Source organism: Canis lupus, chromosome 5, assembly GCF_048164855.1.
Source record: "Canis lupus baileyi chromosome 5, mCanLup2.hap1, whole genome shotgun sequence".
NCBI classification, from domain to species: Eukaryota; Metazoa; Chordata; class Mammalia; order Carnivora; family Canidae; genus Canis; species Canis lupus.
Window position 1 is genome coordinate 51526161 of NC_132842.1, and position 20679 is coordinate 51546839.

The 20679-nt window shown below is 44.7% G+C and overlaps 1 pseudogene; it reads left to right on the forward strand.

Annotated features, from left to right (window-relative positions):
- The first annotated feature begins 19733 nt into the window (after nt 1–19733).
- On the forward strand, nt 19734–20326 carry LOC140634480 (FUN14 domain-containing protein 1 pseudogene; annotated as a pseudogene).
- The last annotated feature ends 353 nt before the right edge of the window (nt 20327–20679 follow it).

Genomic DNA, 20679 nt, shown 5'->3' on the forward strand with positions numbered 1-20679 from the left:
TCTTCTCAGCACCAGTCACAAGGTATTCTGGGTCTTTTAGAAAATTATAGTCTCTCATCTTCATGATGCCAAAAATGATACCTGTTGAAGTTCTGTTTTAATAATTAAAATAGTTTTCAGAGCAGGAAACTCTTAAGTTACTTTCCCATTTATTTTCTAGAGTTAGCCTAGTTGGAGCTTCACTAGCCTATTCAAATGTTTTAATGACAATATATTTGAAATGAAGGGTATCTTGTATAGAAAATAAATGACTAAAGTAGAATATTTTTTATGGTTAGTTCTCAACAGTTATGAGTTTACTCATTTTTGGATGTGTACAAATTGTTCTTTAATTTGTAGTTTTTTGGGATCCCTGGATGACTCAGCAGTTTAGCGCCTGCCTTTGGCCCAGGGCATGATCCTGGAGTCCTGGCCCCGGCTCCCTGCATGGAGCCTGCATCTCCCTCTGCCTGTGTCTCTGCCTCTCTGTGTCTCTCATGAAGAAATAAAATCTTTAAAAATAATCAATCAGTCAATCAATCAATCAGTTTTGAGGAGATATTCTATTTAGGGTAAGAGGAATAGGATCATTTTATCTTTGTCCTAAAGTTATATTATTACTGTAAATGAGTAGACTGATTAAGAATGGATACTATCTCGCAAGCAACTAAAGAATTCAACAAGTGATTTTTTAATTAACTTAGACAAGTTATACATGATAGTATTGAGGCCCAAGTCCATTTCAGAGTGAAATTTCACATTTCATTGTATGGACTTTATGTCCCATCAATGGCATGTCCAAAACTAAACTCTCCTCTGCACTTCCTAGTCCTGCCTTCACCAGTCCTGCTTCATCCACACTGTGGCCCATCTCTGCGTTGGCGACGCCATCGTTCCAGGTGCTCAGGCTAGATATTTGGACTCCTGTCTCTACATCACACCCCACATCATTCTGTTATGATATTCTGTTGGCTGTACCTTCAAACTATATGCAGAAGTGCACCATTATTTACCACTTCCCACTGTGACCACCCTGTCAAGGGACCATCAACTTGTACGTGGACCACAATAAGAGCACTATAGCGAGTCTCCCTGCTTCACACTTGTTTTGCTTTAATTTATTATTAACATAGCAGCCAAGGGAAACTTCTTAAAACAGAAGTCACAAAAAATAAATAAATAATAATAAAAAAAACAGAAGTCACATAGTTACACTCCTGTGTTCAAAACCCTTCAGAAGTTCCCCCAGAAGTGGGATTAAAAGCCCACACATTCACAATAGCTACAAGACTGACTGAGCCCTCTGCCTGAAACACTCTCCTCAGGATATCCCAATGGCGAACTCCCTCAGCCCCGTCAAGTCTGCTTAAACAGACGCTCGTTCAGTGAGGCCGACAGTAACAGCTCTACTTTAAAACTGCAACCCACCTCTTCCCCAGGTGCTCATCTTTCTAAATCTCAACCTCCTATTATATACAGTAATACTAGAAACACCTAAGCATTTTGTCTCATTAATGTATTTAACTCTTACAAACAACCCTATCAGCAGGGGCCCTTGTTATCATTTCACAGATGAGGAAACTGAGCCTTAGAGAGCTTTCTCTTTTTTTTTTTCAATCTTTTTTTTTCTTTTTTTAAGTTTCAATTCAATTAATTAAGATAGAGTGTATCATTGGTTCCAGAGGGAGAGGTCAGTGATTCATCTGTCTTATACAACACCCAGGGCTCATTACACCCCCTGCCCTCCTTAACATCCATCACCCAGGTTCCCTATCCCCATACTCCCCTCCTCTCCAGAAACCTTCAGTTTGTTTACTATGATTAAGAGTCTCTCATGGTGGGAAGCCTGGGTGGCTCAGTGGTAGGCGCATCTGCCTTCGGCCCAGAGCGTAGTCCTGGGGCCCCGGGATTGAGTCCCGCATCAGGATCCCTGCATGGAGCCTGCTTGCATCTCCCTCTGCCTCTGCCTATGTCTCTGCCTCTCTTTCTGTGTGTCTCATGAACAAATAAATAAAATCTTAAAAAAAAAAAAAATACTCTCTTATGGTCTCTCTGGTTTCATCTTGTTCTATTTTTTCCTCCTTAGAGAGGTTCTTTACTTATTATTTATCATCCAATTTCCTACCCCAGAGTGCCCTACATGAGTGCGAGAATTGTTGTCAGTTTACTATTGTTCCAGTGCCCAGAACCAAGTCTAACAAATAGTAGACACTCAATAAATACCTATTGAATGAATAAATCAACCAGTACTTTTTAAAAAGTATCAAGACACCCGGGTGGCTCAGTGGTTGAGCATCTGTCTTCGGCTCAGGTCATGATCCTGAGGTCCTGGGATCGAGTTTGGGATCGAGTTCCGCATCGGGCTCCCCACAGGGAGCCTGCCTGTGTCTCTGCCTCTCTGTGTCTCTCATGAATAAATAAATAAAATCTTTAAAAATAATAAGCAAATAGTATCCAATATCCTGTTATTCCACATTTTATAATTTAATATCACTATCATTTCACAGAGTTAGAACACTTTTTACACTAAAAATGAAGGAAGGATTCAACCTCAGTTCAGGCACAGCTCTAACATTTGAATAAATTCAGCTTTAGGAAAAGCTTACTACATTGTCTTTTTCTCATTTTAACATAAGATACTTTGTCACCGATGGGCATTGGCTCACAGACCAGTTTTGGGGAACCACTGCTCTGTAGGGAAACACATTTCTACCCATATTCCCTGAGTACCTGTTCTTTATAGAAAGCAATAATCTAATTCCCGAGACTAGAAAGAACTAAGGGCCAACATGTAAGTGCAGAAAGTAAGGCTATAAGGTTTCAGACCTGCAACTGGTTTAATGGGCAAATAATAGAACCTTCTAATATCTGTTTTCTTTGCTCTCACATGGGAACAATAACAGCTGCCTTTCCCGTCACAGTCAAAAGAAAGGATAGACAAGAAAACGGAGTTCTTACAAAGCTTATTAACAATAAGAGCAAAAATTTAATGGATAGTTTATGCCAAACCCTGTTGAAGGCATTTATCTGTAGTAACTCTTTCAATCTTTATAAACAACTCTAATTGAGCAGGCTCTATTATTATTTCCATTTTGTAAATGAGGAGGAGATCCGAGGCTTAGAGAAGTTCAATAATTTGTCTGGGTCACACAGTAGCAGGGGAGCTAGAACTCAAAACAAAGCTGACTCCCAGAGTTTTGCCCTCGATCACTAGGATACCATGCCTCCTATTACACAGCAGATTGTTTGATGGCACACCTTACCCGTACCTATAGAGTTCATAATCTAGTGAGGCAAAGGGGGAAGACCACACCCAAAAATAAAATACAGAGCACAGTGATCTCCTGTGACATGAATCTCATGTGTAAAAATACTAGCATGAATCAAGATTTTAGTTTGATGGCATTAAACTAGAACTGCTTCGTGGCAGAGGCAATTTTGACCATAATTCAGAAGGAAGGGAGAACATGGCATTGAGAAGACAGGTCGTGCTTCAGGTGGAGAGGACACTGCGCAGACAAGCTATTAAGATAAATGTAGGAGACAGCAATGTGTCTGCATAATGCCAAAACATCTGGTCAATTCAGTTTAAAAAAAAATATATCGATATAGTGAATTTCTTCAGTCAATCCAGATGTTTGGCATCTTGTAGACAAAACATCCAGATGATTAACTGAAGATTTGACAGAGTTGACTGGATTAACCAGATGTTACAGCATCGTATAGACATGGTGTCAGGACGTTTGCTTGGCTGGAGTGGAGTCCAGCTGTAAAGGAGATAATGGCCCCGGCAATGAGAGGGGGCTTAGGAGCAGAGGACCTGGAGCTTAGATTTGATGCAACTGGGAGCTGCTGGAGGAGGAATGTGATGGAAAGGATGCTTCGGGAAGAGGATTCTAACAACTCTGAGAAATAAAAATTAAATAAATAAATAAATAAATAAATAAATAAATAGTGAGAGGAAAAGTTGCAGACAGGAAAGAGGATGTTAGGAGAGTGCAGGTGTGTGTGAGGTAATTAGAGCCTGGACCAGAAGGAGGCTTGGGAAAGCTACGGGAAGGAGCAGATCTGAAAAACATTACAGAAAAAGAACAGGAAGTCGTGATGGCTAGACAAGGGAGTGAAACCGCACATCACCCTCAGGTTGGAAGTGCTGAGGCCTGGGAAAGCAGCTGCCTTCAGCCTCACCACAGTAGGAAAGCAAGAGGGGATCCCCAAGAGACTCCTCCCTTCAACCTCTGATTCAGAGGCCACAGCCGGGCCCACAGGCAGAGGGAACTTGAACCACAAACACATCTCTCATACTCAGGGTCCTTGATCGTTCATGAGCCACCGACACTGATCATCTTTCATGTCCAAATTCATAAAAGGATTGAGATTTTTATGGATTCAGTGTGACAGGTAGACACAATTTCAGTGAAAAGTCTAAAAGGATGGTATTTTAATGGCAGTTGCTCTTATCCAGCATGTAACGTAAACTTAAGATGCATATGGGTAGGAGCAAATTAGATGACGTGAGATCATCAGAGCCTACACAGTACACTGACGTTAGGAAAGCCTGTTAGAAGGCACAAACTAATGGCTGAATCCAAGGAGTTACAATAGATTTTTTGAAGTCCTTAATTTATGAAACCTTGGAATGTTCAATGCTTGGTGTAGATGTTCTGCAGAGTTTTAAAAATTCCAAGGATCTTATTTGATAAGAATCGAGTTTATCTTTATAAGGAGACACAAATTCCAATCTGTTAGATTCAAACTATGCTAGTTGTATAATAGCGTGCTCATGTGTATTAAAAAAATATTCTAAATATCCATGCAATTCATGGTTTTACAAATTTGCAGTTTCAAATATTTACAGCCCCGGGCCTATCAGCCTACACAGCCGTTGTGTGCCCTTTATGAACACACCCAGGTTTTCTCCAACAACGTCCCTGTTCATTTCAACGAGAAAAGAACCTTCCACAGACGTTCATCTCGCTTTGTTCATGGTTTGGCACAAAACTGAGAATCGATCTTTCTCTCTCTCTCTCTCTCTCCCCACCCCCTTCAACCAGAGGAATAAAACAGAATGTAAGATCATAAATATATCATTGTGTTTCAAAATCAACCTGGAGGAGGCAGACGGGTCAGGAAACTTGTCAAAATCAGCTTCCCAGGCCTCAGAAATGACACGACCATTGATCTGAGGTAGAAGCCCAAGAAGCTATTGGTGTTTTGTTTTGTTTTGTTTTGTTTTGTTTTGTTTTGTTTTTTTAACAAGCCCTCCCAACTAATTATGATGCCTGTTTTCCGAAAATTGTACTTCGACGTGCTGCCCTAAAGCAGAAAGCTAGAGAATGTAAAACATCTACTGGACACATGAATCTAAAATACTTAAAAAACAGATTTAATTTTCTTTTCTCAACCTAAGAGTCATATCCCTTCGTTATTCCTTTACGTAACAAGCTCATAGGTAAATTCACTGTGTTCTTTGATGTGCAGAATTTTCCACAAAAACAACAAGTCAAGAACATCTATGCAACCAACCCGAGCAGCCTCGAAAGCAAGTAGGACGGCTTGTCTGTCCTCAGTTCACTTCCCACTACAGCTCTTCCTGAACACAATGTTTACATGATGGGGAAATGTAACAAATGATCTTGGTAAATCTTTCTAGTGCTCCAAGGTTAAGTGAGTCACTTATTTATCACATAGAAGGGGGGGTGGGTTGGGGAACAGTTGAGGTCACTGAAACAATGGGTGATTTATCCAGGTATTTAAATCTAACCTTCCCACAGCCATCATTTTATAAGAAATACCTTGAAATTAGTTGATAGGTAACTAGTTATTCAAAAGGCTAATCAGTGAAACGTCCTCCATCATAACATCAAGATTAGAGTGTTTGTTCTCTACATATCAGCTCTTAGGTGCCGCTTTTTTGGCAGCAACGACTATACTACAGTACGAGAAACATCAGTGGGTTTTTTTTGTTGTTGTTTTTTTCCGATACTACAGTTGCATTTGCCTTAAAATCCATTCATTCTCTTCAATCTTCTTCCAGGGAAGAAAAATCGGGAGAATTTCGTGAGAGGCCCTCATTACTTACCTAAGGTGTCACAACTGAAAGTCAAATTTACTTTTTATGTGCTTCAAACGATGCTTTTGAAACACATGGAGGATACAAGTAAGCCAAGTGGTTTTGACCTGAGGAGTGATTCTTTTCCACTTATCCATTCTCCTGCCACTTTCAAATCTCATCAGGCAACCACAGAAAATGATCTCATGCCCAAGTGGGAAAGGGTTAGGACAAGATAGGATTGCCAAAGAAAACCTTCACAAATTTTCAAAAACACAGAAAGTACATAATAAGTACATGCATTCTGATACAGGTTAAAAGAGAGAGAAATATTCATTTTATTCTTATCACTCACGTAAAAATATTGACCTTCAACGCCTCCACAGTATTGAGAAGGGTAAAAAAATATATATTCTCTTTAATTATGTCAACGATTCTATAGCTTCTTGATAGCATTGAGATGCCTTTTGAGTATGTACTTTTATTCCTCAGAGTCATTTCTAGCTCATATGGTACCTTTGTGTGAATTAGAAAAAGGTACTCATTCCCCAAGACACGTTACTTCCGTGTGTCAGAAAATTGTGATGATATATTGATTTTGTTGGAACAAGACACTTCATCGCATCTGCAAGAAAAATGGAGATAGTAACTATCAAATCTATGTTGCGGGTGATGTGAATCACGTCCCCTTAGTGGCAGTACCCTTGTGCAGTGATCAACGGCACAACCCCAGAGACAGCTCTTCCTTCTGTCCCCCCTCACTGTCCGGCTTCTCCATTTGCCAGCCAGCCCAAATGGTCCTGTTAGTCCTACTGACATGACACCCCAGCAAGCTGCTCTCCCAAAGAGCACCCCTGATACTCTTCTTGCCAAATTCAAATCTACCTTCTTGGGATTCTCTCCTCCTAATTTCTCTTTGTCCCTTTCCTACTAGCAATTCCTGTTCTGCTTCTGAGGCTCTGGTTCTGAGGAATCTGGGCAATATTCCTTCCCTGAGATAGAATGTCCTTTGGAGCTAAGGCATTTTTGCGGGTGGAAGCTCAAAGGGCTTCCATACAACTTAATCTGCTCCACTTCACTGTTTCCCATATATTCCAGGAATATTCCCAAATATTCCAGGAAATACTTATCTTCCTGCAAAACCTGGAGCATAGGCCTCTAGATGCAGTAACAAGACAATAACCCGTGACTTGGGCCATGAGATGTTCTATCGCACATGTAGAAGCCCATGGCTTGTCCAGGAAAAGGAGCTGGAAGTTCAGACTCCACAGCAACCAAGGAGACTTCTAGCAGAGGACCACAGCCCTCTGCCCCTGGCCTCCACCCTTCTGCAGCACGCTGAAGTTCACGACGGTTCTTCACCAAGCCTACGATTCAATAGCCATCGAGTAGGATGAGGAACAAAGTCATTCATCACAGCCCTGTAAGCTGTATGGGTAGCTAAGGTGTCTCTCCACAGGCTAGGGAGAGTCCCACGTTTAAGTGAGACCTTCATGACCTACCAGGCTAGGGGAAGATCGTGTTCCTGGATGACCTTCTAATATGGCCCATTACCTGCCTCCAGCTCCTGGGTGAACACTCTCCGTATGCAGAATGTGGGAAAAGCATTTAGTGCCTCTCTTCAAAGAAATCCTCCTCTCTGCTAACGGGGGTTAGTAATACACTAGCGTGGAAAACACTCTTCTCTCCCCTCTTCTCTCTCCTTCTCCCACCTTTAAATATCTAAGACAACGTCTCTTGAACCTATTGGCTTCTTTCCCTGGCAAGTCCAGAAAGAGGCAGCCATTTCAAAACCCATGGTGGCCAAAGAAGTCTTCCAGCATCTGAATGCCCATTCCATTTGCCTTGTATCCCACATTATCCTCATTATTTGTGAATAAAACATATCCCACCAATAGGAGAAAAAATGTTTTGTTTTTCTACAAGTGCACTTTTCCTCCAACCATCTCAGGTACTAAAAATGAAGAAACATTGACCTGAAAATGTTAAAGCACCTTCAAGAACCAAGTAGGTGTTTTTTCCCTTTCTCGGCCAATATGATGGGGGCAAGGTTTGACACTTCCAACCAAGTCTAAAATTACAATAGTGGAAAAAAAAACAAACAAACAGTCACCTTAGTGGCCACTGGCCTGACAGGAGTCTGGTTGAACCTTACGGGAAACTCTTCCAAGATAGGAATTAGATGCTTCAGAATTTGTTGGAACGTGGTCAGCAGAAAAATAAAATTTTAAAACCTGGTTTACTTGCCTGAAGGACCTCCATGAGGTAGACTCTACACAGGAAACAATTCCATCTTCCAGAGTGAATATTCACTCATTTTCTTTTCCAGCCAGGAGTTTGTAAGAAGCCAGCAGGCAATGCAGTCATGTGGTAATGTCCTTCCCACTGCCAAGATGGATTAATGCTGGGAGAGCTTACAACTGGTGAGTAATCAGTAGTGCTTGCAGACCCTCCAAGATCCCCAAGGTGTGATTATTTTCCTACGTAGATTTCTGTCATCATCCTCCAAAGGGTGCTTTGTCATTTCCTTTACTCTTCCTTCACTGGACTCTCAAGCCCATGTTACAAGGGCGACATAGTTTCTAAGTCATTGCCAATCTCCTTCTCGAACCCGGTTGGTGACCACTTTAGAGACACTGCTAACATGTGAAAGCTCTATTAACAAAATTATACCTTTTTTTTTTAATGATTCTGGAAAGGTATGAACAGTTGTTTATTAAAATAAGATTTAGAACCTAACTATCCTCCAGGCCCACTGATTTGGTTTATTATGTGCCATACCTAATCCTCAGGTTAATATTAAGGTGTCACAGACCTATTAAGATCTCAGACTATGAATACAAATTGAAACAACAACACTGCAGCGCCCCGGGTGGCTCCGTTGGTTGAGCATCTAATTCTTGTTTTGGGCTCAGGTCATGATCTCAGGGTTCTGAGACGGAACCCTGTGCCAGGCTCCCTGCTCAACAGGGAGTCTGCTTGGCATGCTCTTTCCCTCTGCCCCTCCCTCTGATTGCGTGCATACCATCTCTGTCTCTCTAAGTTTAATACATTTTTTAAAAAGAAAAAATGATCCCAATTATATAAGACGTGAGTTTTCAAATTAACTGCTCTTTGCATATTTTAGCATTTATTCATCATTCATTCCTGAGCTTCTCTGACCATCACTTCACTCTTTGACTTGCACTCAACTCCACTCTGGGACTAAAGAGGCCTCTGAAATGGGAAGTCTCACATCAAAAGAACTCACATTCCGCAAACAGACTTATGTTCAAGTTCTGTCTCTGCCACCAACCAGTTGGGACTTCTTAGATGATTCACCTAAACACTCGGAGCTTTTTTTTTTTTTTTTTTTTTAATGCTCGGAGCTTTGGTTTCCTCATCTGTAAACTGGACACCTGGTTTACTTCAAAAGATTGTTGTGAGGGATTAAATCAGCTCGTTCTTGTAAAGTGTTTAGCACAGAGCCCAATAAACCACAATAGCATTTGTGTTACCAATTATTACTAATATTACCTCCTTCAGTCAAAGCTTACCTAGCTTAGAACTCTTGTCTAATTGTGACTTTTAGGCGGCTGTAAGCTTGAACTCACAGCTCCTGCCTATGGCGGGAGCCGGGAATCAGGTCAGAGGGGGCTCAGCAGGGCTGTGCAGCTCCCCTGGATCCTCCTGTTACCATCGCTCTCCACTGATGGTTCCTTGACCTGAGCCCACCACCCTTACTGAGGGGTTAGGGCCTGCAACCTTTGCTTCCTAGTCACTCAGGAGGTGGGTACTTTGGTCTGTCCTCCTCCCAGGTCCCTTCAGCTGAGTCCCAAATCTTCAGGTCACATCTAACACTAAGCATAATTCCGGCAAACTGGGCCAAACGTATCTCCAGAGCCTCATGATCAGCAACTCCAGCCCCAGACACAGGGTATTGCCCTTGATGCACAACAGCCCGAGCCCTTAACCGGGGCCCTGCCTCTGCTGAGGTCGGAATCCCTCAAGTTTTTGAAAAACACCCATGTCTGCCCCAATCCCGACCCTGGAAGCCTGTATTTTTAAGTTGCCTGGGTGGTTCTGGTGATAACCCCAGCCTGAGAAGCTCTGACTTTAGCAACTACCCAACATCCTTCTCTCTTCTTCCCATGTCTTGGAACTGGGTTATCTCTTCTGAACTCCAGAAACCTGCCGCTGTTTCTCCTAAACCCCGTTGGCTGTTGACTCTGGTTACTATGAATTCCAAAACAGGTCACAGGAACTCAAGCTGCTGATTAAGGCTTGGGAACCTTGCCCCCACGTCCCAGCCCCCTGGGCCCAAGAGACAGAAAGGATGCCATACTCGAGCCAAAGAAATATAAATAAGCAAGGGAGCACCGCGGTTGGGGAATCGGTAGCCGCTAGGGCGGAACAGGGATGTGACTTCGAAGGATTTAAAGGCCTGAGACGCCAATGGTGATCGAAGATTCAGGGAAAAAAAAAAAAAAAGAAGTCCCTTCTCCTTGCCAAGGCAATCGAACGTGATGCAGAGCATCCTGGGGAAGCTCATGAAAGACCCTAATGAGACCTCTGTTTTGTAAGACAAAGTAAAAAAAAAAGAAAGAAGAGCCTGTGAGAAGCCCTGATGCGGTTAAAACCCATCCGTAGGCACCTGGGTCGGGGCCACTTCTGGGCGATGCCAGCGGCGCAGGGCCCGGGGCTCCTGCAGGTCGCCCCTCCGGGTCTGGGTCCGGGGCTCCTCCCCCCCACCCCCCACCCCTTCCAGGGCTCCCTCCGCCCTCACCCCCTCCGGGTCCGGGGCTCCCCACCATCCCCCCACCCCCCACCCCCCAGGCTCCGGGGCTCCTCCCCCCACCCCACCCCCTCCGGGTCCGGGGCTCCTCCTCCTTCCCCCCTCATCCCCCTCCTCGCTCCTACCCCGGCCCCCCACCCCCTCCGGGGCTCCTCCCCCTCCCCCATCACCCCACCTCCGGGGCTCCCCCCGACCCCGCCCCTCCCCCCTCCGGGGCTCCTCCCCTCCCCCCTCCGGAGCTCCCCCCACCCCCCTCACCCCCTCCAGGTCCGGCCCCCCCTCGCCCCCGCCGGGCTCTGCTCAGCAGGCGGACGGGCCGCTGGGGCTGCGCCCCCTGACCCCGCACTGTCCCCTCGGGCGCCCCCCTCCTCCCCTGCGGGCCCCGGCCCCCGCGGCCGCTCGCACCGCGCCGTCCGCCAGCCCGCGGGAGGCCCGAGCTCGGGGCGGGGTGCGGGGCCGCCGCGCGGAGGGGGAGGGAGCGGGCGCGAGGCTGGGCCACGCCGAGCAGGTGGCGCCCCGCGGCCCGGGGGGGGGGGGGGGGCGGACTGCGCCTGCGCCGGATCGCCTCCCGCGGCCCGGCGGGACCCGAGGCGCATGCGCGGCGGCCGAGCTCCCCGGACACGCGCTCCTCCCGCCGCTCGGTCGGGGCGCTCGGCGGGTCCTCGCGGGGCCGCGCGTGTCGGGCTCGGGCTGCGGGGCAGGCGGGAGCTCGCGGAGCCCGGGTCGGCGGGGACCCTGCGCGGCCGCCCTTGGCCGCTGCCGCCGCCGCCTCTTCCCTGCCTCCTCCTCCTCCTCCTCCTCTTCCTTCTTTTTCCTCCTCCTTCTCCTCTTCCTTTCCCACCTTTTCCTCCTCCTCCTCCTCTTCTCCTTTTCCTCCTTCTCCCCCTTTTTCTTCTTCTTTCTTCTGCAACAGATTTTTCAGTTTCAAGCATTGCCGAGCTCCATTCACGTTATAAATACATTATTTTGCATCCTACCTTTTTTTTTTTTTTTTTGCACTTGATACCGCAGCAGAAACCTATTCCGTACTTCGAGCAGGCATCGCTTTGAAGCTCAGAAAGTGGGTGTAGCATCAGTTAATTAACTATAATTTCAATGTAGAGACACCTAATAGGGCTCTCATTTGTACCGGCAGGTGGGCACCGGCCCCCGGGTTTGGGGCTTGTTGGTTGGTCGGTGGAGCTCACAAGTCCCACCTAAGAATTTCACCCAGAGTATGTTCGGGAAGGACAGAAACTTGGAAATCTCCGCTCTTTTCCACACTATTGATGGTAGAGTCAGCATAGAGGGTTGATGGGGCTGAACAGTAGGATGAGCTGCTGTGCCTGTGAAGTGGGAGGTCACAGGCTTCCCGATGGAGGTGGAGGTGAGTGCAGAGGACGGTGCATCGCTCCCTCGAGGCAGAGAGACCAAGGAAAAACAGTAAGCTGGTCCTTCCTGTGAACTCTCCATGGAGAGGAGTACCTGATTATTTTTAGAACACGGGTGTTGAACATTCAGGTTTAATTGTTAGGCACAAGCTCTTAGCGGGTATGTATTATATAGGAAATGTATGTGTATAGGTATGTATACATTATAGAGGAAAAGTCTCCTTGTTTCATTCTCTTATAAAAAAAAACATCAAAGAAATGCAGAGAAAGAACTGGCTTACGGAAGAGTGACACTGCTTAGTGCCCTTTCTGCCTTACTGTGACCTGCCCCTCTAGAAAGAGATTGACATGTTTTCGTGGGATCCCAGATGCCTAGGATAAACGAAGCCAATGAGCCACCCAGTGCCTCTCTGTGAGCTCCTACATATGCCTACTTCTTTTGCTTTTTAAGATTTTATTTATTCATGAAAGACACACACACACACAGAGAGAGAGAGGCAGAGACACAGGCAGAGGGAGAAGCAGGCTCCATGCAGGGAGCCTGATGCAGGACTCGATCCCAGGACTCAAGGATCACACCCTGGGCTGGAGGCAGATGCTCAACCGCTGAGCCACCCAGGCGCCCCAGATGCCTACTTCGATTAACCTCCTGCAAGTCACCTTGACTGAAAGTTGTGGTGGTAGAAAGAGAGGGTGGGCAGCCCGGGGCGGGGCCCAGCGGTTTAGTGCCGCATTCAACCCAGGGCGTGATCCTGGAGACCCAGGATCAAGTCCCACATCCGGCTCCCTGCATGGAGCCTGCTTCTCCTTCTGCCTGTGTCTCTGCCTCTCTCTCTCTCTCTCTGTCTCTCATGAATAAATAAATAAAATTTTTAAAAAGGGGGTTGTGGGAGAAAGGCTGCTGGTTAGAGACTACGTTCAAGCTCCCAGGGCCTTTTTTCCAGAAGGTCTTCCACATACGATTGTTGGTGAGTCTGCTTCGTAAAGGGCATGCGACGCTAGTAGTTATGTGAATACAAAAACACAACAGGTCCCTGGTGTGCTTGGAATTGTGATCATCTGTAACCCAAGGGAAGGCTGTAACCCAGGAACGGCCAGCTCTTGGCGTCTCCCTCTGCATCTCTCTCTTTGCTCAGTCTGTGGAGGCTTTTCCTTTATGAGAGAAAACGTGGCACAAACTGTCTCTAGTCGAGCCAATGCTATCTGTGTGGAAAGCTAGCCTGACCAACTGGCAACGCTTTCTGTCTTGTTTTAAATACACACCACAAAGCAGGCCATTTGTGTCACTGGCATATACTTTGCAAAGTAGCTGTCAAGTCTTGACCCGTCTGAGAACTGGCAGGGAAGCAGTGATGTGAGTTCAGAAGGACAGAGACAGGCCGCGGTGGCTTTCTTTTCCCTCTGAGCCCAGAGGAGATGCCTGCCCTCCTCCCTGTCCCCTTGGCAGGGCAGCTGTCTGTCCTGACAGTGCCGCCAATCTCCTTCTAACCCACTTGTCCTGCCTCTGTGGTCTCCACCTAGGGGACGGGTCACCACCGGGTCTCCACAGGGTGCTCTTTTGCTCTGAGAGTAGAAGAAAGCGAGTGTCCTAAGGGTGACGCCCCAGACCTGGCTGCCAACAACAGATGACCAGCTCCCAGATCTCCAAGTCAGCTCCTTTTTTTAGTACCCAGGGGTTCTCACAGCTCTCATTCCTGGAGGATGGTTCTCTTTCTGCTGTCCAGCTCTCTCGTAGAAGGAGGAGAGGCTGGCTCCATTCTCATCACGTCCACTGAGGTCCGTCCTGCCCGGCCGGGTGTCCCAGCATCTCTTTCTATGAGTCCCAACATTCTCCAGGCACTTGCTAGCCCTGCTGTGCTCTGCCTGTTCAAAGGTCACCTGCTTTTTGAATTCTTTCCACTCTCCTCCCAATTATTTGTGATAGCCTCTTGGAAGCTTAAAAATAACATTTATTTCCCCAGTGGTTTTTGTATATTTCCATTTGGCAAACTTTATTTTGTTCCATGTGTTTCTAAGGGAACAGAAACCAAAATGGTTTATATCCGACTTCCTACAGTGGCCTGACTGATGTTTTCAGGCTGGGATTGTCTTTCAGCCCAAAGTGGGTACACCCAACTCTAAGCTGGGCCTTGATGAAGAAACTCTATAAACTACAAGGACAATGGACATTGTTTGGCGGTTGGAAAATTCGCCTCATGGTACTTCCTTTAATCAAGCCGTGAATTTTGTAATAGATAGATCCAAGCCACTTTGCATGGATATGATAACAATATAAAAGAGAGTTACGTTATCATCATGAACCATGACACCGTGACCCGCTGTTACACTAAAACGGAGGGCAATAGAAGGAGTCATAATGGAAGGCTAGAGGGCTGTGCTGGGGGGCTTCCGGGGAAAGAAAATATGCAGGAAATGTTCTGTTGGAAGATCTCAGCGATAGTTACATGAGTGTGTCCACTTTGGGAAAATTCAGCTTGAGCTCTACATTTGTGATCACGGTTTTCCGCATGTAAGTTCTGCTTCAACACAAAGCTGGCTTACAATAAGCAAAAACAAACTGAGGGCTTCCGTTGAAGTAGGCAGTTCAGGCAATGAAGGCAATTATTCACTGAACAAATACTGCTTAATGCCTACTCAGTACACGACGGTAACACAAACTTTACACACATTACAGAACTCACTAAATCAGTGGCCACAGAGCCTGGCTTCAAGGAGCTCACAGTTGAGTCTGCTGCAGCGTAAGTTAAAAGGGCTGAATCCATGTGGCATTACCATAGTAATGTAAGATGGGAACCTTGGGAACGTGAGCTAAGGGATATATAGGAACCCTCTGTACAATCTTTGCAACTTTTCTGTAAATCTAATCCTATTTTAAACTTAAGTTTAAAAAAAAAAAAAAAAAACCTTTTCAATGTCATTAGAATGACTGTAAGGGAGATACTACTTTTAGACTAAGGGAATCAAAAATGACTTTGCAAGAGGAAAAAAATGGGTGAATCAGACCTTAAAGGAAAAGCAGGATCATAATAAAGGGAACCGGGAAGAAGCTTTCTACACAGGGAAAAAAAATGATAGAAGAAACTGTGGAGTCAATAGCCATGGTATGGAAACAACCTAAATGCCCATGAAGGGCCATCAGTGGAGGAACTGATAAGATGTGACACACACACATGCACACATATACAAATATTAGTTATAAATATTGCTAGGAATAATATTATTCATATATATGGTGAAAAATTATTCAGCCACAAGAAAGAACATCTTGCTATTTTTGGCAACATGGATGGACTTTGAAGGCATTATGCTGAGTGAAATAAGTCACAGAAAGATAAATGCTGTATGATCTCACTTATATATGGAATCTAAAAAAGTTGAATTCGGGGCGCCTGGCTGGCTCAGTAGGTTGAGCATCTGACTCTTGATCTCAGGGGCATGAGTTCAAGCCTCATGTTGAGCATAGAGCTTACTTTAAAAAATTAAAAGTAAAAGGCTAAGAAAAAAGTAAAAAGCAGAATTCCTAGAAACAGAGAGTAGAATGGTGGTTACCAGAGGCCGGGGGTGGGAGGTAGGCAATAGGGAGATGTTGGCCAAAGAGTACAAACTTCCGGTTTCATATTCATTAGAAAATGAATACATTCTGGGGGAGCTTATGGATAGCACGGTGGTTACAGTTAATAATACTGTATTATAAACTTGAAAGTTCCTAAGAGGGTAAATCTTAAATGTTCTTACTACAAAAAAAGAAAAAATAGTAATTATGTGATGTGATGGAGGCGGTACTTAATCCTATGATGGTAAGCATTTTGCAATGTGATTCAAGGCACACCTGGCTGGCTCAGTGGTGGAGCATCTGCCTTCGGCTCAGGGCATGATCCCGCGATCCTGCATGGATCCCCTGCATGGAGCCTGCTTCTCCCTCTGCCTTGGTCTCTGCCTTTCTCTCTGTGTTTCTCATGAATAAATAAATAATCTTATTAAAAAATGTATGAGTCAATACATGACAATATACCTTAAATTTACACCGTGTTATATATCAATTATAGAACTGGAAAAGAAACTGTGGAGAGGATAACAGGACCAGCTTGGCTCTGTCCAGATGGTGAGTTAGGAGCATGAAAAACGTGGTGAAGTAGCACTGGAAACGCAGAAGGTTTTATTAGCAGATCAGTAAGAGCCTTAAAATTTTAAAACAACTAATGTGCAAAAAAAAAAAAAAAAAAAAAAAAAAAAACCTCTGGGGTGCCTGTGTGGCTCAGGTAGTTGAGTGTCTGCCTTAGGCTTGGGTCATGATCTCAGGGTCCTGGGATCAATCCCCACACTGGGCTCCCTGTTTAGCGAGGAGCCGCTTCTCCCTCTCCTCCTCCTCCCCCTGTTCCTGCTCTCTCTCTGTCAAATAAAGAAATCAAATACTGTTAGACCCATTTTTTTTTTTTAAGAATTTTTATTTGTTCATTTATTTGAGAGAGAGCATGAGCAGCTGGGGTGGGGTGGGGGGGAGTATGGGCAGAGGGAGAGGGAGAAGCAGGCTCCCCGCTGAGCAGGGAGGCCGATGCAGGGCTGTTCGCAGAACCTCGGGGTCATGACCTGAGCCAAAGGCAGACGCCTAACCTACTGAGCCTCCCAGTTGCCCCCAAACCCATTATTTTACAATAAGAGAAAAACACATTAAATTGAAAACCAATAGAAATGAATATATTTGCATCACCTTTCAAGTGTTGTGTATGTCTTCCACAAGCTAAGGGAATTAAGTTGTGACATTTACTCAACACTATGTGCCCAGCATCGTGACAAACACCTTATGTCTACTATCTTATGTACTCATCCTCAGATCCTTGCAAAGCATCTGTTATTATTTCATTTTACAGATAGAAAATTGAAACTTGTTTGTTTCCAGCAAATACAAAAGAGTCATAAATATAAAAAATAGATGCGGCCACCTGAGATCTTGTCTCCAACAAACGCAAAACCCATAAAACGTCAAAAATAGATACAGTGCTTAGTGCCAGAATGTGCTTCATCGGTTAAAACAGAACTCTGAGTCGAAAATATGTTTACATTCACATTTTATTTAAATTTATCTTTTAACTGAAAAGGGAGTCATCTGGGACTAATTTAAGTTCTTCAAGACCTAGTGGTCTTGATAAGTCCATTTATCAAGCATGTTTTATGGAATAATTCAGACAAGCGTGTTTGGCAAGCGGTGATTATCACATGGAGTACCAAAAACTGATAAAGTCTGGCCTACATAGACTAGACTAGACTAGATGTAGCGCAGGAGAGCTGTTTTTCCAGTTCGGTTGTAAACTCTTATTCTGTAGAGTCCGAGACAACACAGCTACGCTGCATAAACTATAGGATGGACATCCCAGCTCTGAGCTGTGAATGTTTCCAGATAGTGCCAAAGAAAATGAAAAGGATTTAACCTTCCTATTGTGGGGTTTCTAGAAGCAATGTGACTTGCATGCAAAGCCAAGTTACTATGTATTTGAGAGTCATATGGCTCAATACATAGTGACTAATGTCATTTTTTCCTCTACTTATAAGACACAATGAAAAACAAAATAGGTTTTAGTTTGGCTCTTAATAAATCTCAAATTATGCAGAAGTAAAAAGTTCATCAAAGATCCATGGTTTCCATTGAGAATTTCCTTCCTTTGGGTGGTGTGGGTTTTTTTTTGTTTTGTTTTGTTTTTTTTGCTTTTGTTTTGTTTTGTTTTTTTTAAGAAAACTTCCCCTCCCCACAATAAATAAACCACAAAACAACTTTTCCCCTCTTTATATGTGTTGAGAGAGAATTAACTTCTTGAATGGCAATTGTGTTTTCCTTGCATTCCTGACACACTGTGTCCTATACCTGACAGCCACAAGGTAGGAAGGCAGCTGAGTTATTCAAAGAAGCATTCTGTTCCTGATCTTGCCATTCAGTATCACAGGGTGTGATGAAAACTGGAACAAATATGGAAATCATAAAGGTGCCAGAACATTACATTTAAAAAATGGAATTATTTGAGTCAATCTGGAATGTCTGGTTCTTTTGGTTTAGGCCTCATGGGTAGCATTGTGCTTCAAAAACAACTGGAATTGGCTACCAGGATTCCAGAAGGGTAACATAATCTCGTACCTTTGTGGAGAGATGCTTATCTTTGTCTACTGTGAGCAAAAAGAGGCTGGATTCCTCCACCTTTTCATGTTTCAGGATGAAAATTGTTCAAATAAGTTCCAAACCTGAGTGGAATTTGGAAACAAGAATGAGAGGATGTAATTTCTCAGTCCTTTTCAGTTCATGCTGGTCTCTCTCTCTCCTTCTCTCTCTTTTAAATAAATGCCCCAGCATGAATCAAATCCTCTTTAGCTATGGAAATAGGGGACTTGGGGGAGGCTCATCCTCACGCTGCCCCTTCTGTGATTTGGCAATCAGAGAGAAGGGCTCAGGGTTAGTGATCCTGACCACAAGGCTCCGGCCCTGTGAGGAGACAGAGACACTTAAAGAATGAGACACAGGAGTGGCAGGGGCTCACCGACCCTGCTGGAAAATGCAGCCTGGACCCCGGCGACCCCTGCCCCCTGCCAGTGATGCTGCTACTCCCGCAAAGGCCTCCATGGAGGGCTGTGACCACAGGGGCTTCTCCTCGGTCACCGACACACAATGTTGTAGGGGTGTTGTCCAACCTTAGGGTTGGGGAAAACCAGAGGGAATTACAACACACGAAGGAAGGAATTTTAAGCTGTGTCATCCAACAAAGGGAAAAAAAATCCCCATCAAGTTAAGGGGACACACCCCAACTCCTAACCTTATTGACTTCTTGTCCATTAGTGCAGTGAATCCCCAGGCACCTTTGGGAGTCTCCCTGTGGGGTTGGTCTAATTCCATCATTCCCCCTTTTGTCAGTGCATAGACCCCTCCATGCCTGGTCTATCCCACCTAGGAGAAGACTCTAATGGCTCCAGCATGCCTTGTAGGAGTCTAGGGGTCTGTTCCTTTGAAAGCATCTCCTTCACTCAGGGTTACAGACATACCTCCAGATTCTTCTACTTTGGGATGAGCACATGCACTCACACACATGCCTCTCAACCTTCAAGGGACATGTAGACCATAGAGTGGGGCTTGAAGCTGCATTTCTTACAAGCTCCCAGGTGATGCTGCTGGTGTGGTCAGTGGTCCACATCCTGCATAGTGAGGAGCTAATCAATATTCAATCCATATTCAACGGTCTTCAATTATCCCTAAATATCTTTGACAGTTTTCTTTCTTTCTTTTCTTTCTTTCTTTCTTTCTTTCTTTCTTTCTTTCTTTCTTTCTTCTTTCTTTCTTTCTTTCTTTCTCTTTCTTTTTTTTTTTAAATTCAGGACCTAATCAGGAATCATGCACTACATTTGCTTTATTTGGTTACACAAAGACCCAGGGACAGTGTTGACATTTCTCCTCATGAGACCCTCCTCCATTAAATACCTAGACAAGGACCACACTCCTCACAGCCTCTGTGAGGGAGGGGCAGGGGAGAGAGTGAGGTTTCAGGCTTTACACCTGAAAGGAGCCACCTGGGCCAGCGGTATCATGGCAACCCAGAACCGGAAGGAACCCCCTCCCCAAGTGTAGGAAAGCAAAGACGAGTCTTCTGAAGTGTTGGATTCAACTGCGTCTGCAAGGAGAAACCAGTAGTGGAATCACATGCTTGGCCACAGTCCCAGACCCACGGTAGAAGAATACTCAGTAGCCCCCCCCGGATTGCAAAGGGTGGAGGGACTGGCTGGTGTGAGGGATTTTTGTTCCAGAAAGTTGGAAAACTTGCACACCTGCAGTTGTGGTAGCTTTCCTTCCCTTCAGAGGCTACGTGCAGACTGACTGGAAGACAGCTGAAAAAAAGAAGGAAACAAGGCAAAAGGACAGATCAAGAAACGAGCGAATAAGGAATCTACAATATAAGCGAAGAAGCAACAGAATTTATCAAACAGAACGTTGTGACATCCAGAGGATTGGTGGGAGGCTTTTTGCTCCGTCTTGCCCCTTCAGGAAATGAATATTCTATTACAGTGGAGTTGCCCATAAGGAAGAGAAAGGGTGGCAACAAGGTGGTTTCTCAACATCACTCGCCGCCGGATTCTCCAAGGCAGCGAGAAAAGGTGGCCAATACCAAACTCACAGCTTAGAGTCTTGCCATTGAAGTTTGGCCGCCTAGTATCTGCTATAGGGCATGTATACGATACTATTCCTGGGCAAAACGTGGCTTTCATTAATTTTTTTTTTGAAATCTGCATTTGTTTTTAAATTAGCCCATAAATGACTACCATTGGATGTAGATAGATAGATATATATATAAAAAAAAATGTGCTGGGTATATTCCCCAGTGAGATATTATAATTTGTTTTACTCAAATAAAATGTTACTCATTTTGCTTTAGAGTGTAGTGCCAGGAACTAAACATTTGTGTTAGAGCTTCAGCACTAAGGATGGCTCTTTTTTTAGAGAGATGTCTGCAATAAACTGGAGAACTGTAATGCCC